Genomic DNA, 17466 nt, shown 5'->3' on the forward strand with positions numbered 1-17466 from the left:
TTTTTATGGTATTTTTAATCAGTTCTCACTGATATTGAACTAGACTTTTATCAGAGAAAGTTACTGCACATTTTTATAATTAATTATTTCCCTTCTAATTCTACTTGAATTGCTGTTTCCCATTTTATGTAATCAGAATTAACCATTTTATATACCATGATAACCTTTCTTTCCTTTTTGTTTTGTCAAGAATTCTTCCCCTATCCATAGTTATGAAAGATATGCTGCATTCTCCTCTAATTTTTTTATGATGTAACCTTTTATATCTAGCTCATGTATTAATTTAGAATCTAGTTAATTTTTAGAAGTATTGGGCTATTAGTAGCATGTTTCAATGAACTGAGCTAAAAGATCTTGTCAGCAATAAGAAACTCATGATAATGTTCTGCATGGTAAAAAAAAAAATAATAATAATAATGATAATAAAAAAAAAATAGCCCCTCGTTGTGGAGAAAGCAGTATTTATCAAACTTATGAATTGTTAGACATATAAATTGGCTCAGCCATCTGGAATTTTGCTAAGAAGTAATTAAAATATCCATGCAGCAATACTTCTTGAGGTGTAATATAAATTAAAACTAGAGGCCCATCAGTTGAGGGTAATTACTAAGTAAATTATGATACTAAAATGTAATGGAGTGTAAGAAATTTTGAGTATGATAAATGTAGAAAAGTGTGTGGGGGGGGAAGGCTTATATCGACTGTTAAAAAAGGAAGTTGAGGAGAGGAGCAGAACCAGGACCAGGAAAACAGTATACACAATGATGGCCACAAATGGAAATCTACAAAACTCAATGAGACCCAACAAGAACAACTAAACCATCCTGATCTAATTTTGCCACCTGGTGGTAAATATGTAGAAGTGTTTGACCAACTTCATCCCTTTCCTTCTCTCCTCCCTACCTCCTCTTTTGTTCTGTCTATGGAAGATTATTTACTATGTGTATTTTCCTTTTGAGCCTTTTTCTCATTCATTTCCTTCTCAGCATTTTTTTCTTTCCATACCCATACATTAATTTTCTGTTAAGTACTTTCTGTCTTCTAGCTCTTTTTTCTTTTAACCCTTATCCACTTGCCTAAGGAAAAAAAAAATTTTTTTTTTTAATGCCCCCTGTGTGGGACAGTGTTGATCAGAAAAACAGAGACACTCAGAGTAAGACAAAGCAAAAAGGGGTTTATTACAATCTATGGAGAAAGGGCATCTCCCATCTGACAAGGTGTTTGTCAGCAAAAAGAGAGAAAAGTATTAACTGCAAAACACCAGATTAAATAGAACAGAAGCCTCTTACCCCACTTTAATTTTTTTCTTCCATTGTTTGAGGGAGTTCAGGCTTACATCCTAAACCCGGAAATCTATCCCAGAAATAAAAGAATATAAATCAATCAATGGGGGCAGCTAGGTGGCGCAGTGGATAGAGCAACAGCCCTTAATTCAGGAGGACCCGAGTTCAAATTTGGTCTCAGATACTTAACACTTCCTAGCTGTGTGACCCTGGGCAAGTCACTTAACCCCAGCCTCAAAAAAAAGACTATAAATCAATAATAATAAACTTAATTTAAATTTCCCTTGAGAACTATTATACAAGCCGATATTCTTAGATAAGAGAATTCAGAGCCATCATCAACTTTAAAAGAAGTACTTAAATGCTAATTAAGTGGTAGTAGAAAACTGGAGGGGACAAACACCTGCAATTTTTTTTTTTTTTTGCTATAGGTTTATTTGTTTATAAGTGTCAAATCACAATTAAGGTATAGTTTAAGGCTATATTTCCATGAGAATGTCTTCACTCAGTTAATTCCACACAATCCCTCCTCTTTTATTTATTATCCTTTGAAGACCTCTTACATCATTCCTGATTCATTTCCTCATCCAGCTTGTTCTCAGTTTCCAATCCTTCTGGGCATGGTTTGTCCTTTTTTTCTACTGGGGTCCATCCTTGTTTAACTGGATTTCCCTCTCAAAGTTGCTCAGGCTTATTATTCTACCAGAAATGTTTGTACTCTCTTTATGATAAGCTGTATCACAAAAGGGAGGCAGACAGGGAGCAGTATAAGTCCATTTAAAGCTATCAGTAGGACCCAAAGAACCTGTTTCCATCAGCTGCTTCCAGACAGAGACTACAGAAGCTAATCTGAATGGTTTGATCTACTAATGAATTCAGTTTTTGTGGTCTGATCGACCTTGGTCTGGAATCTAATGAGCCAATTCAGACAAATTGGGGTTCTGTACCCCCAACTCCCACCTGGGGCCATCTATTGCCCCAATCATTTGTGTCCCCAGTAATTAAAATAGGTAAATTTACAAATAAAAATGCCTTATCAGCAACAACAAAAATACTAAAAGAAATAGACAGATTTGTGCACCTAGCAATAGATGACTAGGCTAAAGTATTAATTTACTTATTTATTTAGGATGTAATGAACACATATTTTCTGATACGAAACTGCAAGATCTTAGATCTACTGAACACTTGCCTTGATTATAGAAATTTGTTATAACAAGACAAAACAGAGGCATGATTATAATCAAAAACTGGTCCTTCAGGCATCAGCCTGAGAGCAATACATGACTGGATAAAGCATTCTTAGCTCAGTTTAACAATCTTATCATATAACCAGACTCAGGATAATCAAGCAGATGTTTAAACCACAGGGAAACTGAGTCAGAAGGGCTCCCACCTTAATCAGAGGCCAAGGTTGTCCTCCCAACTCTTGCCCAGATACTAATTTATAACAATTCAAGATTACATTCCTTTGAGTAGCTTGTGGCATATTCCTTTCAGATAGTGGATTACTGACTTGATCCATCAGGCAATCATACCTGAATTCAAAACTCTAAATGATATCAACTACAGTCTTGAGAGATTTTATCTCAAATAGCAAGTCTCATTAATCAAAGCTTCAGGTGAATTTGGCTCTCAAGGATTATATATCTAAATAAATATTGACTGTACCTACTTACACTGATAAAAGTAAGAGATTCATCCTAGAAAGTTCACAGCTTATCTTCATATCTAAGTAGAAGTTTTAAATTCAACATAACACAAATCATTTTACTTTAAGATGCTAAATAACCAATCTATATGAAAACATATTAACTATGTTCAAAGGGACAAAGACCGAGAACATTGTTCTCAGAATCTCCCTAAACAATGGGAATAGTTTTAAAATGACTCAATACAACCAATTAAAACTCACATAACATAGAATATCCAAATTTCATATTAAAGAACCCTATTAGAATTAATAATTTCTTCATCCTAAAATATGTTAATTCAACTTCCTCCAATTGAGGAGTCCAAATAAAATATAAATAACAGGTTCAATATCAGTATTGTTAAAATTCCTCTAAGCACAAACATTCCTAATTGCAAAATCAATTTTAGAGGTTACAAAATGTCCTTAAGAGTCCATTTGAGGTTCTTTTACAGGCTCTTTAAACCTGATAGTCTCAAGTGTCTAGACTTGCAGTCTCATTCATCTGTAAGGCCTGCTAATGTACTTCCACTTTCTTTCTTTGAGGACATCCAGAACTGCAAATGCCAAAGGTGTTGTCTGGATCAGTAATCCTTACTTCCTTGGGGTCAAAAGGGATGAGGAAACTGCTGGTATATAATTACTTAAAAACTTATCCTTTCTCTGAAAGAATGGAACCTCTTGTCTCCCAAGATATTCCATACATCGTTTTCTGAAGCCAGCCTCTTTCCGTCCAGAGGGATACCTCCTCAGTACATTTGCTTTGCAATCATACACATTCCTAAATGTCAAGTTTTCTTCCTTTTACTTCTTTGTTAAAGGGAAAAAGCAAAACAGACCTTTAAGATTAATATTCTGAATAACTTTGGACTAAATTTCACAAAATTAATACCACATATCCAATTGGGTTGACAAAATGTTAAATGAGCTCAGCTCATACAATTTGCAAATTGCCCAATATAGAATACAACATAATAGCTTAAATATATTTCATCTAATTGGGTGATCTCTTTAGGTTAGTTTCCAGAGAACCAAAATTTTTAACTTAAAATCAAATCAAATGTAGATTTAAATTTCTATTAACAGTACTTCAATATCAATGCACACATATTTCTAAAATCTTATACCAGAAAAATTAAGTTCACAATTTTAGTATGAATTAATTAATAGTAATTATCTCATACAATTCCAGAATCAGAATTCCAATTTTAAACACACACATGGCCCCAAAATTTAAGGTGGCAGAAAATTGCCCTTTCCAGTCCATCCACAGGGCTTTAAGAAATTGGTGGACTTTAGGACCCTGGGGGAAGAAGGTTGGAGTTACAGAGATGGGGCCTAGTGACTAGCCCACCCTCCATGCCAGAAATGGGGGGGGGGTGAGAAGAAAGGGGAGCATGTTAAAGTTGTTGGGGGCACCAGTGCAAACCTCAGAAGAATTCAGGCTGTCCAGGGACACCACCCTAGCCAGAATGGATTTCATAGACCTGAGAAGCTTGGAAAATCTCAGAGGGCAGTTTCTTTTCTCTTGCTTTTCTAAACCATTCAAGCTCCTGTTCACAGCCCCACCTTGGAGTGGAAGCTAGGAGTTCTGGAGCCGAAGCCTTAGAAGCCGCCTGGCCAGTCTTTAAGGCTCTTTTGAATTTATACCTAACCCTTGGGAGGTAGACTGTTTCTCTGAGTGAGCAGGATACCTGCCCCAAAACAAGAGTTATTTAATCCCTATACATTTTGGTGTACTACATCCCAATTCTTCTTAAAGAGCTATTTTCCCAGGACATTAGATAGGTTTAGAGCTAGCTACTTAAAGTTCACAATACCTTATCCTCTTTTAATGGAGAACTCACCTGATTTTACCAAAGGAAAATAGTAGAATCCTTATGAAATTGAACCGCCCAGGATTCCTCTCCCCTTCTCCCCCCCAGCTATCCAGATGGTTCACCAGTTGCTTGGCAGAGGAAAAGTCCTCTTATGGATACTCTCCCCCTCCTCCCCCGTTCTTGCCATTCAAAGGGAAATATGGGAGCTTTTAACAAATTCTTAACTCCCTGAATTCTCCTAATCCCAATCCCAGTCACCCAAATGGCTTCATCAGTCGATTGGCAGTTTCTCCTTTCCTCACCAGTCCTTCCCTTTTGGGTTGTGCTGCACAACTTATCTGACTGATTTTAAACTTTTCTCAGTTGGCTTATCTACTAGGCTGAATCAGTCCCCTATCTTGGCTAGCCCACTTCTGATTTTGCTTTCTTGGAGAGTCTCTCTTTGGGAGTTTACCCAGTTGGGGGTTCCTGAGCCAAATCCAAGGACCATTAAAGAATTCTCTGGAGGGTTCCTGCTCAGGGATTCGGTACAGGAAAGGCCCCTCTTGAGTGGGACTGATTGAATGAAGTATTTCTCAGTATTGAGTCAAAAGATCCCTGCTCCCAGAGCTGGGACCCTGGGGAGGTCATTTGATCTCTGGAGGGATGAACTTTTTGAACCCTGAGATACAGGAAGTTGCAGGAAGTGACCTGATCTGTGGGAGGCAGCCAACATTGGTGACTGTTGGTCAAGGACGATTAAGTCCTTTTAGTCTATCCAATGAGAAGGCAGGAGCCTTTTACTTTTAAACCCTGGATAAGCTGACAGAGTTGAGATGGCTCCCAGGTGTGACTGGGCCTCTCCCTGCAGGGATTAAATAAATGCTTTCTCTTTGTACCTGATGATGTCTCTGATTAATTAATTGGGAATTGGGAATTGGGGTCTTATACCCTTCCGGGCCCACACACCTCACAAACAGGAACTATCCCAGAATGAGCCCCTAAACTGTAGGGGGACAGTATTGACCACAAAAGCAATGAAGGACTCAGAGTAAGAAAAAGCAAAAAGGGGCTTATTAAAATCTAGCAAGATAGGGCATCTTCCATCTGACAAGGCATTTGCCAGCAAAAGGAGAGCAAAGCATAATAAACTGCAAAACACCAGATTAAATGGAACAGAAGTCATCCTCCCCCCCACACACATACTTTGACCTTTTAAGCTGTATTTCTAAGAGAGTTTTCACTCAGTTAATTCCATATCCTTCCCCCCAACTTTGTGAGCCAAAGAATGACCTCAAATATAATTATGTTAAAGCAGAACTGAGTACAGCTATATCAAAGCAACGGTCATCAGTTGCTAACAAGACCTTTAAGTCATATCATCAAAGAAAAGAAAAGCCATAATTTTTTTTTACTTTTTTAAAAATTAATTTTATAATTATAACTTTTTTTGACAGTACATTTTTTACAACATTATCCCTTGTACTCCCTTCTGTTCCGAATTTTCCCCTCCTTCCCTCTACCTCCTCCCCTAGATAGCAGGCACTCCCATACATATTAAATATAATATATCCTAGGTACAATATATGTATGCATAACCAAATTTTTGTTGTTGTTGCAAAGAAAGAATTGGATTCAGAAGGTAAAAATAATCTGGGAAGAAAAACAAAAATGCAAACAGTTCACACTCATTTCCCAGTGTTTCTTCTCTGGGTGTAGCTGATTCTGTCCATCATTGATCAATTGGATCTGAATTAAATCTTCTCTTTGTTGAAGATATCCACGTCCATCAGAATACATCCTCATTCTGTATTGTTGTTGAAGTCTATAATGATCCCCTAGTTCTGCTTGTTTCACTCAGCATCAGTTGATGTAAGTCTCTCCAAACTTCTCTGAATTCCTCCTGTTGGTCATTTCTTACAGAACAATAATATTCCATAACATTCATATTCCATAATTTACCCAACCATTCTCCAATTGATGGACATCCATTCATCTTCCAGTTTCTAGCCACTACGAAAAGAGCTGCCCCAAACATTTTGACACACACAGGACCCTTTCCCCTCTTTAGTATTTCTTTGGGATATAAGCCCAGTAGTAGCACTGCTGGGTCAAAGGGTATGCACAGTTTGATAACTTGCTCTCCAGAATGGTTGGATTCTTTCACAACTCCACCAACAATGTATTAGTGTCTCAGTTTTCCCACATCCCCTCCAATATTCATCATTATCTCTTCATCTTAGCCAATCTGATAGGTGTGTAGTGGTATCTCAGAGTTGTCTTAATTTGCATTTCTCTGGTCAATAGTGATTTGGAACACTCTTTCATATGAGAGGAAATAGTTTCAATTTCATCATCTGAAAATTGTCTGTTCATATCCTTTGACCATATATCAATTGGAGAATGGGAAAAGCCATAATTTTTGAAGTGAAAGGAGACAATTTAAAAAAATGTCTTTAGCCTCTAAACTTCTGAAAATACTCAGAAGTCTTTAGAATTTCTACAAAGGTGCCTTTGTGCTTCTTTTATTTATCACTAATAAATCTTTTATTTTATTAATATTTATATTAAAAACCTATATTTAGGTTTTAAAGGTTTTCTTATTCATTTCTACTGTTTTATTTTTCATTTTTAACATTTTCCATCACTTATTTAAAAATCACTTATTAGGGGCAGCTAGTTGGTAATAGTGGATAGAGCACCAGTCCTGAAGTCAGAAGGACCTGAGTTCAAATCTGTCCTCAGAACACTTAATTGTATCATGTCTCAATTTTTTTTTTTTTTTTTAGAGAGTTAGAAGAGAGTTATGTGATGGGGGGCAGGTATCATTCCCCTTTAGGCTGTTTTCTGCTGACTCTTTGCTTTTAACTTCCTCAGGGTTGGATACCCAGTCTTTCTCTGTATAGAAAGTATCAATCATTCTCTTCAGCTTTTTACTCATTGTTAAAAATCTGTTGGGGGGCAGCCCTTGGGGTAAGAAGTTTATTTATTTCTTTACCAGATTCCTCCCAGACCAAATGGATGCAGCGGCTCCTGTGCCTGAGCTAAGAGAGAGCTCTGGGAGAGAGTTCCCCTCCCCATCCCCAAATGCCTCAGAGGTGATTAGTATGGCTGCACTGTGAGGGTTGCCTAGTGAAGGACCCCGCTGTGTGACCTAGCAACTTCCCTGAGGTTTAAGACTGGACAGTAAAGATGACACAAAGCCCAGCCTATGCGTCCCGTGAGGCATGGATGTCAGCAGCTGACATGAAAAGCCCCTGCGCTCAAACTGGAAGTGTCTGACCGGAAACCACAGTCCCTATTTCAAAGGTTCCGCTTCTCTGGGACTTCCATGGCTGAGTTCCACAGCCTCCAGCCAAACCTGGTACTATGTGGATTAGATGTTGCCTTGGGCTGTGTCCCCGTTGTTCAGGCTCTTAACTACCCCAAGGTGAAGCCTTGGACAGCAAAAAGTGGCTGCAGCGCAGTGTGCTAGCACCCAACCGTCTGTGCTGGCCTTTTTTCTTCCTCCCCTTGGAATTGACCTTTTCGGTAGAAACTCCAGATTCTCTTCAGCTGGTACGTTGCACTTCCAATCCTTGTGGTTTCTATCAGTCTGGGGTTATTTTTGAGGCTGATTTAACTAATTGGTAATGAGGGCAGAAGGGAGCTTACAGATTTGCCACCTTGGCTCCACCCCCATCATGTCTCAATTTTTAATAGATCTCATTGAGGAGCCTGCTAAACACTAGAATTTAAAAATAACTTGAAAAACCAACCTGCATCAATCTACACAATGTATAAGGAAAAAAAAAATAGAGATAGGATATTTTTATTTCAAAATAAAATTATAATAGCATTTTTGTCTTAATTGAGGTGCCTGGACTTCCCCTTGTTAATTATGTGAAAGAGATTGGACTTTTAAAAAAAAAAGCCACTAAATGAAAAACATTGATTATACAAATTGACATGTATTTGATTAACTTGTCCATTTAGTAAATCAGTATACATTTGAAACATGTTCTGCATTGGACAGTGAATTTGGTCCCAAGCAGGAATTTGGCAATCAGAAAAAAGGGATTGGAAATAAAGAGATATCTTAAGAATGAGAAGGCAGTTAGGTGGAAAAATTTGAAGAATCAGTATCAGAACTGGGAAATTACATTGAGAAATTGTGAAATAATTTTAAGGATCCTAAACAATATTAAGTATAATGATCCAGATCATCTATTAATATTTTTATTAGGTTTTTTTTGTTGTTGTTACACTTATCAAATCAGCAAGCATTAAATGCTTGTTATGTGCCAGACACTGCACTAAGTGTTAAGGATTCAAAGGAAGTCATCTTCTACTCCCCCCAAATAATTTTAAAACAGTCCTTTTTTTCTCAATGTTCATTTTTGAAAAACCTTGTGTTCCAGATTTTTCTTACTCTTCTCCTTTTTTTCCCTCCCCAAACCAGCAAGCAGTTCTGTATAGGTTAAACATAGGTAATTCTTCTAAACATATTTCCATATTTGTCATATTGTGCATAATTATTATTGTGTAGAGAGAGAACTATAGAGATTGATATATATAAAAGTATAGTATTTTCACTTTTTTGTTGTTTCTGTTTGCTTGTTTGAATTTTTTTGCTTTTTCAAGTTTTTTCCCCCTTTGATTTGATTTTTCTTGCACAATTATGCACTTCTTCCATTTTAGTTTTGGCTTGTAGCCTTTCCAAGTTGAAGAATTTACTGTAAATTGGAGACTGACTGATTCCATGATTCCTTATTGAAGGCTTTTGGTAACATGGCTGAAAACATCATGCTACAAAGCATGGGAGCAAACCTTGTTTCACTCCATTGGTGACTGGGAAAGCTTGAGAGCTTTGTGCATTGTCTAGAACCGAGGCAAGCTACCCATCATGAAATTGGCATACTATGCTGATGAACTTTTCTGGGCAACTGAATTTTGACATAATTTTCCATAAGCCCTCACAATTGACAGTATCAAAGGCAAATCTACAAATCTTGTATACAGACCTCTGTTCTGCTCCTGTCATTTTTCCTGGAGTTGTTGGGTAGTAAACACCATATCCATTGTTCCTTGGCCCCTTCTGAAGCCACACTGGTGGCTTCAGGTAGCTGATCTTTTTCCAGGTGTAGGGTCAGTCTATTAAGGAGGACTCTGGGAAGAATCTTGGCAGCAGTGACTAAGAGAGAGCTCCTCTCTCCTCACCCCCATAATTGTTACAGGACAATCTATTCCCTTTACTTTTATAAAGATGGACAACAGAGGCATCTTTGAACTCCTGGGGCATAATGTCCTCTTGCCATATAATCTGAAATTTTCAGTCAGCTTTAGTATGAGCAATGGACCTTCCTTCACCTTGTAAATCTCAGCTTAGAATAGAATCAGCACCTGGTGTTTTACCACATAAAAGTAATCTTTTGACATTCAAAACTTCTTCTTCAGTTGGAACTTCAGCTAGTGAGTGACTGATTTCAACTTGAAGTAAATAGTCAATAGCTTCAGCATTGATTGATGGTCTCAGAACAGAAGTTGTTCAGCCCATCTCTCTAGAATGACCTTATCACTAATCCGTGGAACCATCAGCACTGAGTAGTTAAGATGATGCATAATAGGTCTATGGCCCATAAATAGCTTTCAGTGCATCATAAAAATGCTTTGGATTGTTACTATCAGTATAAAATTGAATTTCTTCTGCCTTCTACTGAGCCAAGAATCTTGCATCTTTCTAAATTTTGATCGCACTTTACTTTAGATGGAATTGAATGCTATTTTATTAGAGAGGGATGAACTATCCATCTGTGATACCCTGTGGAGTTCTCATTTTTCATTTAGCAGCTTCTGAATTTCTTCTCATTTTCATCAAGCTAGTGTTGATATTTGTGAGTGTTCTGACTTAGGTAAGCAAATGCAGTTTTGTAAACCAAATCTCTGAAGACTGCCGTTCCTTTTCTGCTCCATTGTTGCCAACTGTGTGTTGGCACAGCTTATCTTCCAAATTGACAACAAACTGTTCCCTCTCTAATCTGTTAGAGAAGCACTCTAATCTGTTGACATTAATTCTCCTACTACTGTTTTGCCTTGGGTCAACTTTTGTTAAATGCATATATTCAATTTGGAGAGGATAATTCCATGATCAGTCCAGCACTTTATACCTTTGTCACTTTCACAAACTGACTGTTTCTTCTCCTTAGAATTACATAAGTCTATTAAATGCCAATGGTTGCTACGAGAGTGCATCCACAAAGTTAGGCAAACTGATTACAGTGTTGGTGATAAGGTTGTCATGAGATGTAAATAACCATTGCTGTTGCTGTTTTCCAACTCCATTCCTCCCAAGGACTCCTTGCCATGTCTGGTAGTCTGAAATAAACAGATCACAAGGTAAAACAGTAAAGAAGAAAAGAACGGCCCAGGACAAAGCATCTTGAAGGTCATCCAAGTGCAATATGGCTTAAAGATGTAGTAAAGGAGATGATCAGATAGGAGAATCAGAAGAGAGCAATGTCAAAGAAAAAAAAGCTAGAAGAGTTGGTGGTGATGGGGGAATGATGATGATGATGATAGCTAACAATTATTTAGCATTTAAATATATCCAGGCACTGTGCTAATCATGTTGCAATCATATCTCATTTGATCTTACGACAACCATGGGAGATAGGTGCTATTATTTTCCTTATTTTAAAGATAAGGAAACTGAGGCAAACAGAACTTGTGATTTGCTCTGAGTCATACATTTTATACAAGCCTCCAGTTGTAACTGGATTTGAACACAGGTCTTCCTGACTCCAGCTCTGGTGCTCTATTCACTGCATGGATGAATATTTGGAAAATACTTTCAGAGTTGGCTATTAGAAGACTGTTCCTAATTTTGGAGAGAGCAGTTTCATTTGAAAGATGAGTACAGAAGCTATATTGTAGACAGTTCGAAAAAAGAGAAAAAAGGAAGTGAAGTACTAAATGCAAATTGACTTCTTAAGAGAGGAGGTTAGCTACAAAAATGAGGAGAAACATAGGATGGTATTAAGGATGTGTAGATCAAGTAAGGATGGGGTGACATTGGCATATTTCTAGGCAGTAGGGGAATAGAATAAGAGAAATTTAAAATTAGCAAAATAGTGAGGATGAAAGAGGAAGCAGTCTTCTACAGAAGAAAGGACGGTATGGGAATCATTTATGGATGTGAAACAATGGTGGGGAGGGCATTATTGTTGTAGTTTGAAATGAAAACACTTTCAAATTCTCATTATTTACTGTCTCCAAAAGAGGGTATTTTGAATATTTTTGTGCATACTTAGTTTTGCATAGGATTAATCCTTCCCTTAATTTGCTTTCCATTTAATTCTTCTTTTTCCTTTATTCCCTTGCTTTTCTATTTTCCTGTTGGGTAAAATAAATTTCTGTACTCAATTCTGTGTATGTATTTATGGATTTGTATGGATTCTTCCATCTTTTGACCAGTTCAAGTGAAAGTGAAGTTGAAATGTTGTTTGCTTCCTTCCCCCACCCTTTCCTCCTTGTTTATGTTTGTATATACTTGCACAACTTAATTATGTGAGACATTTTTTCTTAATATTCCTTTCCTTTCTATACTTCTCCCCATAGATATTTATAATAGTACCATTCCCAGGCTTTATCTGATTAGACTCCTTTATGATCCCTGAGGATGATAGGGTTCAGAAGGGGAGACATGTATAATCTTAATTGACTGTAAGCATTTTCCCCATATTTAAATCCTTATTTATTCATGCTTACTTTCTTACATTTCTCTTAAAAGTTTGAATGTTAAAAGTTGAACTTGAGCTTACACTCCAAGTATTTGGTCTTTTCAAAGGAATAGTTGGATTTTTAAAAAAATAATTATTTTTTCTTATTAGTTTTTTTTATTTAAGGTAAATTTTTCTTTATAGCATTATGCTCCTTTTTATTAGCTAGATTTTTCTTGGCTTTAAACCTATATCCTTTTCCTTCAGGAATGTCACAATCCAAGTTCTCTATTCTTTTGTAGTTGCGGCCAAACCTTGAGTAATTCTGTGACTCCTCAGTATTTTTTTCTGACTCAACAATATTTCTTTGACATATTTGCTTGTGTGATGTTCCTGTGAATTTTCATTTTGAATTTTTTTTTTTTTATCAATAGGTAGCTGATAGATTTTATTGTCTTTTTGCTTATAAAAACAGAACAGTTTTTTGTTTTTTTAAATATTTCTTGGCAGTAGTGTGTCTAGGCCCTTTTTTCATCATGGTATTTAAGCATTTCAGTGGTTTCCTCTTTTTTTTTTTTTTCCTTTTTTTTCCTTGTTCATCTTTTTTCCAGATCAGTTGTTTTTGCTATGTGGTACTTTACATTTTCTTCTATTTATTCATTCTTTTGACTTAAATATATTTCTTATTGTCAGCTCTTTTGATAGGATTATTTTTTGTTTGTTTGCTTATTCTTCTGTCCTGCTTAGTGACTTTGAGATTAGTATTATGACTAAGTTCTGCTGTGCTTTTGGAAAATCTAGGCTGATCCTGTTGCTGTTTTCTTGGGGTGTTCTAGAATTTCTGGGACATTCTAAGGTTCTGCAACTTTTCATTGTTTTCAAAATGTTTGCTGCATACCCCTTTCAGCTCTTTCATATTTCTTCAGCTCTGTAAGTTCTTAACTTGGGGTATGGGCCTGAGCAACAAGAATTTGCTTCTGGATTCAATCTTTATGAGCCAGCTAGAAAGCTGCTTTAGTTCACAATTACAGAATTACAGGATTCCTTCCGTAGGTGGAGTTACAATCTTCCCTTCTCAGTCTACCCTGGATCTGTGACTCAGAACTGGGTAGGGGGTGATAACTGCAAGTTGGCATCTGGCCCTGGCATAGGTCAGAAACCTTCTCTTTCTTAGGTATGCAGCACCTTGCTGGGTGGCTAGAGTGAGTGTCTCTTGCCCTACGTCATGTGTCCACAGATTCTCATCCCCATCTCCTTTATTGACCGACTTGGGCTGGAACAATGACTTGCTGTGACTTTTTTTGGATTCAGATTTGCGTGTTTTCTTTATCTGTTTGGAGGAATTTTTTTGAATGGGAACTTGCTGTACTCCTCCTTTATACTTTTCCATCATAATACAAGCTCGGAATGTTTGGATTGGATGGACCCAAAAAGTCCTTATGAACATTTTGGGGAGCTTCTCTAATTTTATGCATCTTGCATTTCCTTTGGGCTAATTCAATTCTCCTTTACTCATAGAGCATAGCACTTTCTCTGATGAGGACACACCATGCTGGGCAGTCCTGTACAGGTACAGGTACATGTCATGCAATTGGCTCTCAAATTTTTAAGAGCTATCTTGAGTGTCCTTGTATTGTTTTTTCTGCTCACCTTGTGAGTCCTTGCCCTGTGTGAGTTCTCCAACCAACTTTTCCATCTTGGTTCTGCCTTCTTTCATATAATAGTTAATAGTTATTTGTTTGTATCCCTTGACCATTTATCCATTTAAAACGGGTTTCTTGGTTCAATTCTGATAAGGAGGTAATAGATATAATGATTTCTCTATGTATACCTTCCATTCTTATATTAAATTTTGCCAGTGCTATACTTTTTAGTTTCACATGTTTGAAATCATTCACCTTGATATTGTCTCTTACTTTACCTTGGTTAAGGTACTCAATCTGATTCTCTTCTAAATTTTTTATGATGTAATGACCTTAAAAAAATCAATTTGTACAACAATAAGCAATTAAAATAAAAAGTATAAAATGTATTGAAAAGAAAACCTTATACCAAATATGATAAAACTGTCTAAAAACATATAGAGCTTTTAAAAAATCATAATAGTTAACTTCTAGTCTATAAAACTAGTCCAAGATTGTGAATAGTTTTCAAAAGCTAAAACAAATCATTAACATATGGGAAAAACATAAGTTGAGGTACCACCTCAAATTGGGAAATTGCTAGTGGAATTGTGAACTGAGAACCTTTGTTAGAGAGCAATTTAAATTGTAAGTGATTTAAAGATACTTTACATACATTTTCTCATTTGTTCCTCAGGTTCTGCAACAGGTGAGAAAATTCAAGCTCAGAAAGTTTAGATGATATCTCCAAAGTGATATACATAGGAGATGGAAGCCATAAGATTGAGCTCTGGATTTATTTAACTCAATATCCAGGATTTTTTCCTGTCTACTCTAGCTCCATACAATATATTTTTCAGTCTCTTAATATAGTTCTCATTTATCAAAAAAAAAAAAAAAAAAAAAAAAAAAAAAAAAGCATTCTGGTAAAGTTTTCTACAAGGTTTCTATTAAGTGGATTTTATTTTTTTGCCACTAACTTCACATATTGTTAGGTAGCACTCTTGTCAAATGTTAGAATATCTAAAGTTTCCTATCTGTGTTTGAATGTTAACCTTAAAACAGGTAGGAATTGCTTTCCCTGTAAATTTCCGCATTGACCCATTATTGGAACAGTTGTTCAACTGTCTAAAAGTCCTTCCTATATTCCTCCCTCCTGCTTACAAGGACATAACAAAGTTCTTGTGAAATCAAATTGCATGGCATCTATGGCACTTTAACAGTGCGTTTATCTAGTAACCTTATTTATTTATTTTTTTAATGGTAATAAGGCTACTTTATACTTTGGTCTTAGTGAGTCCTCTAGTAATTAGCTGTTGCTACTCTGCTCTTTAAACTACCAAATAAACATTACATTCTCAGATTATACTAAGCAAGTTTCAATAGGCTTTCCATAGTATATTTGTTTTCTCTATTTAAAAGTCAAGATAGCATTATTCGTTTTTACTACTAAAACATAATGTTCCCTCTGATTTAAAAAAAATTTTTTTTTGCCAGTTTTACAAAATAAATGTTTATTTTTAGTTTTCTTGTATCATATTTCCCAAATATAAACCTCCCCTCCATTTTGCCCTATTACATAGTGATCTCCTTATAACAAAGAATTAAGAAAAAAAGTGTGACAAAACTATCTATATGTAATTATCAAAAAAACCAGGGAGCAGCATATCATATCAAAAAAGTTTGACATTGCAAAATTATCTTATTGGAATTCTGAATCAAGATGACCAACTTAAGAAAATGAGCAAATTATCTTAGAATCCCTTTTCTCTTTTCAGCTATCTTCCAGAGTCCATAGATCCCATATTTTCTTTCACCACTCTTATCAAAACATCCTTATATCTGTTTATGAATAGAAGTTTTCTTTGATTGTTCAAACATTTCTTATAATCTTTCAGCACCCTAGGAATCTCTTAATTATTGGATTTATTTTCATTGGAAAGACAGTGACAATATATTTTTCAGTATCATTCTCATTAAAAAATCTATATCAGTTCGGATCAAATTAAAATTATGTTTTAGAAGCTAACCTTTATAAGCACAACATTGCTGATACAGTTTTTTTTTTTTTTTTTTTGCATAGGAATCTTGAAAAAGACATTTTTATTATTTTTCATTTTTATTGAAACTCCAAAATCACCTCTAAGGTTGTTTGTGAGGTGGACAAGGGAGAGAATCTATTATGATCAGGAACTTAGTAATTGAATTTTTATTTTATTTTTTTTGCTTAGTTTATTTGTGTATAAGTATTATACACACATTACATGTACATACCACAATTAAGTATTTTCTAATTTTTAGGAGTTTTGTTTTGTTTTGTTTTCTTTTCTTTTCTTGTTGAGGCAATTGGGGTTAAGTGACTTGCCCAGGGTCATCCAGCTAGGAAGTGTTAAGTGTCTGAGACCAGATTTGAACTCGGGTCCTCCTGACTTCAGGGCTGGTGCTTTATTCACTGGGCCACCTAGCTGCCCCTTTTTAGAGCTTTTTTTCCCTGCTTTGTTTAGATGATTTCACAGGGAAATTAATGCTAATGTAGTGGAATACTTGACTAGTTTTAGATTTATAATTATATTTTAGTTCAAATGTAAATATTGGAACAATAAAAAAATGGATCAATGTTGACCTGAAAGTATAATTATTTTATTTGTATTTATAATTTTTATTATAAAAATATAATTGCTTTTTAAAAACCTGCAAACTTCAGTGTACGGCTTTAGATCATTATGAGAAAAATAAATTGGGAGAATTGGATTTTAGTGCAAGAATTAAAAATATTATCCAGCTACTGTGCCATTTAGAGAAAATTGTATGCTAAGAACCAGTAATTTGAGGAGGTATTTGTTTAAACATGGGACTTTTGGAGTACTTGTTAACATAGAGGCGGTTTTGGTGAAATGTAATGAATTCTGAATGTGGAACCAAGAAATCTGAATTTGAATCATGGCATTTATGCTTATTAAAGGATATAGAAATTAAAAAAGCATTTTCCCAGGAACTGTGTGAGTGGATCCATATGAATTAGTGTTTTTCCAGAGTCCTTAGTTATTTTACAATAAGAAGGAGGAAAGAGATTGGGGTAAAGTTATGTGAGGTGGGAGAGGTTGGCTGTTGAGAATGGTCAGGACAAGAGTTATAATTACAATTTTAAAATTAAAAAAAATACATCTCTATCCCATATTTGAGGTCAAATAATAATTGTTCTAATAAATAGGGCCTAATTATAGTGTATAATATTAGCTCATTGACTCTGTGATAATTATGTGTACTATGGTGGGGAAAAGATTCTGGGTTTGGCATTTAGAGGTTCTGTTTTGAATTCTAGCCACTACTACCTTGCTGCTTGTATGACCTTGAATGAGTCATTATACCCCT

At 35.8% G+C, this 17466-nt stretch overlaps 1 protein-coding gene across 6 annotated transcripts in view; it reads left to right on the forward strand.

The window, feature by feature from the left end:
- CAMSAP2 (calmodulin regulated spectrin associated protein family member 2) overlaps positions 1-17466 on the forward strand; it is a 145732-nt gene that overhangs the window by 53082 nt on the left and 75184 nt on the right. The gene's annotated exons all lie outside the window — the stretch shown is intronic.

The sequence above is a fragment of the Sminthopsis crassicaudata genome, chromosome 4 (assembly GCF_048593235.1).
Source record: "Sminthopsis crassicaudata isolate SCR6 chromosome 4, ASM4859323v1, whole genome shotgun sequence".
Classification (NCBI taxonomy): domain Eukaryota; kingdom Metazoa; phylum Chordata; class Mammalia; order Dasyuromorphia; family Dasyuridae; genus Sminthopsis; species Sminthopsis crassicaudata.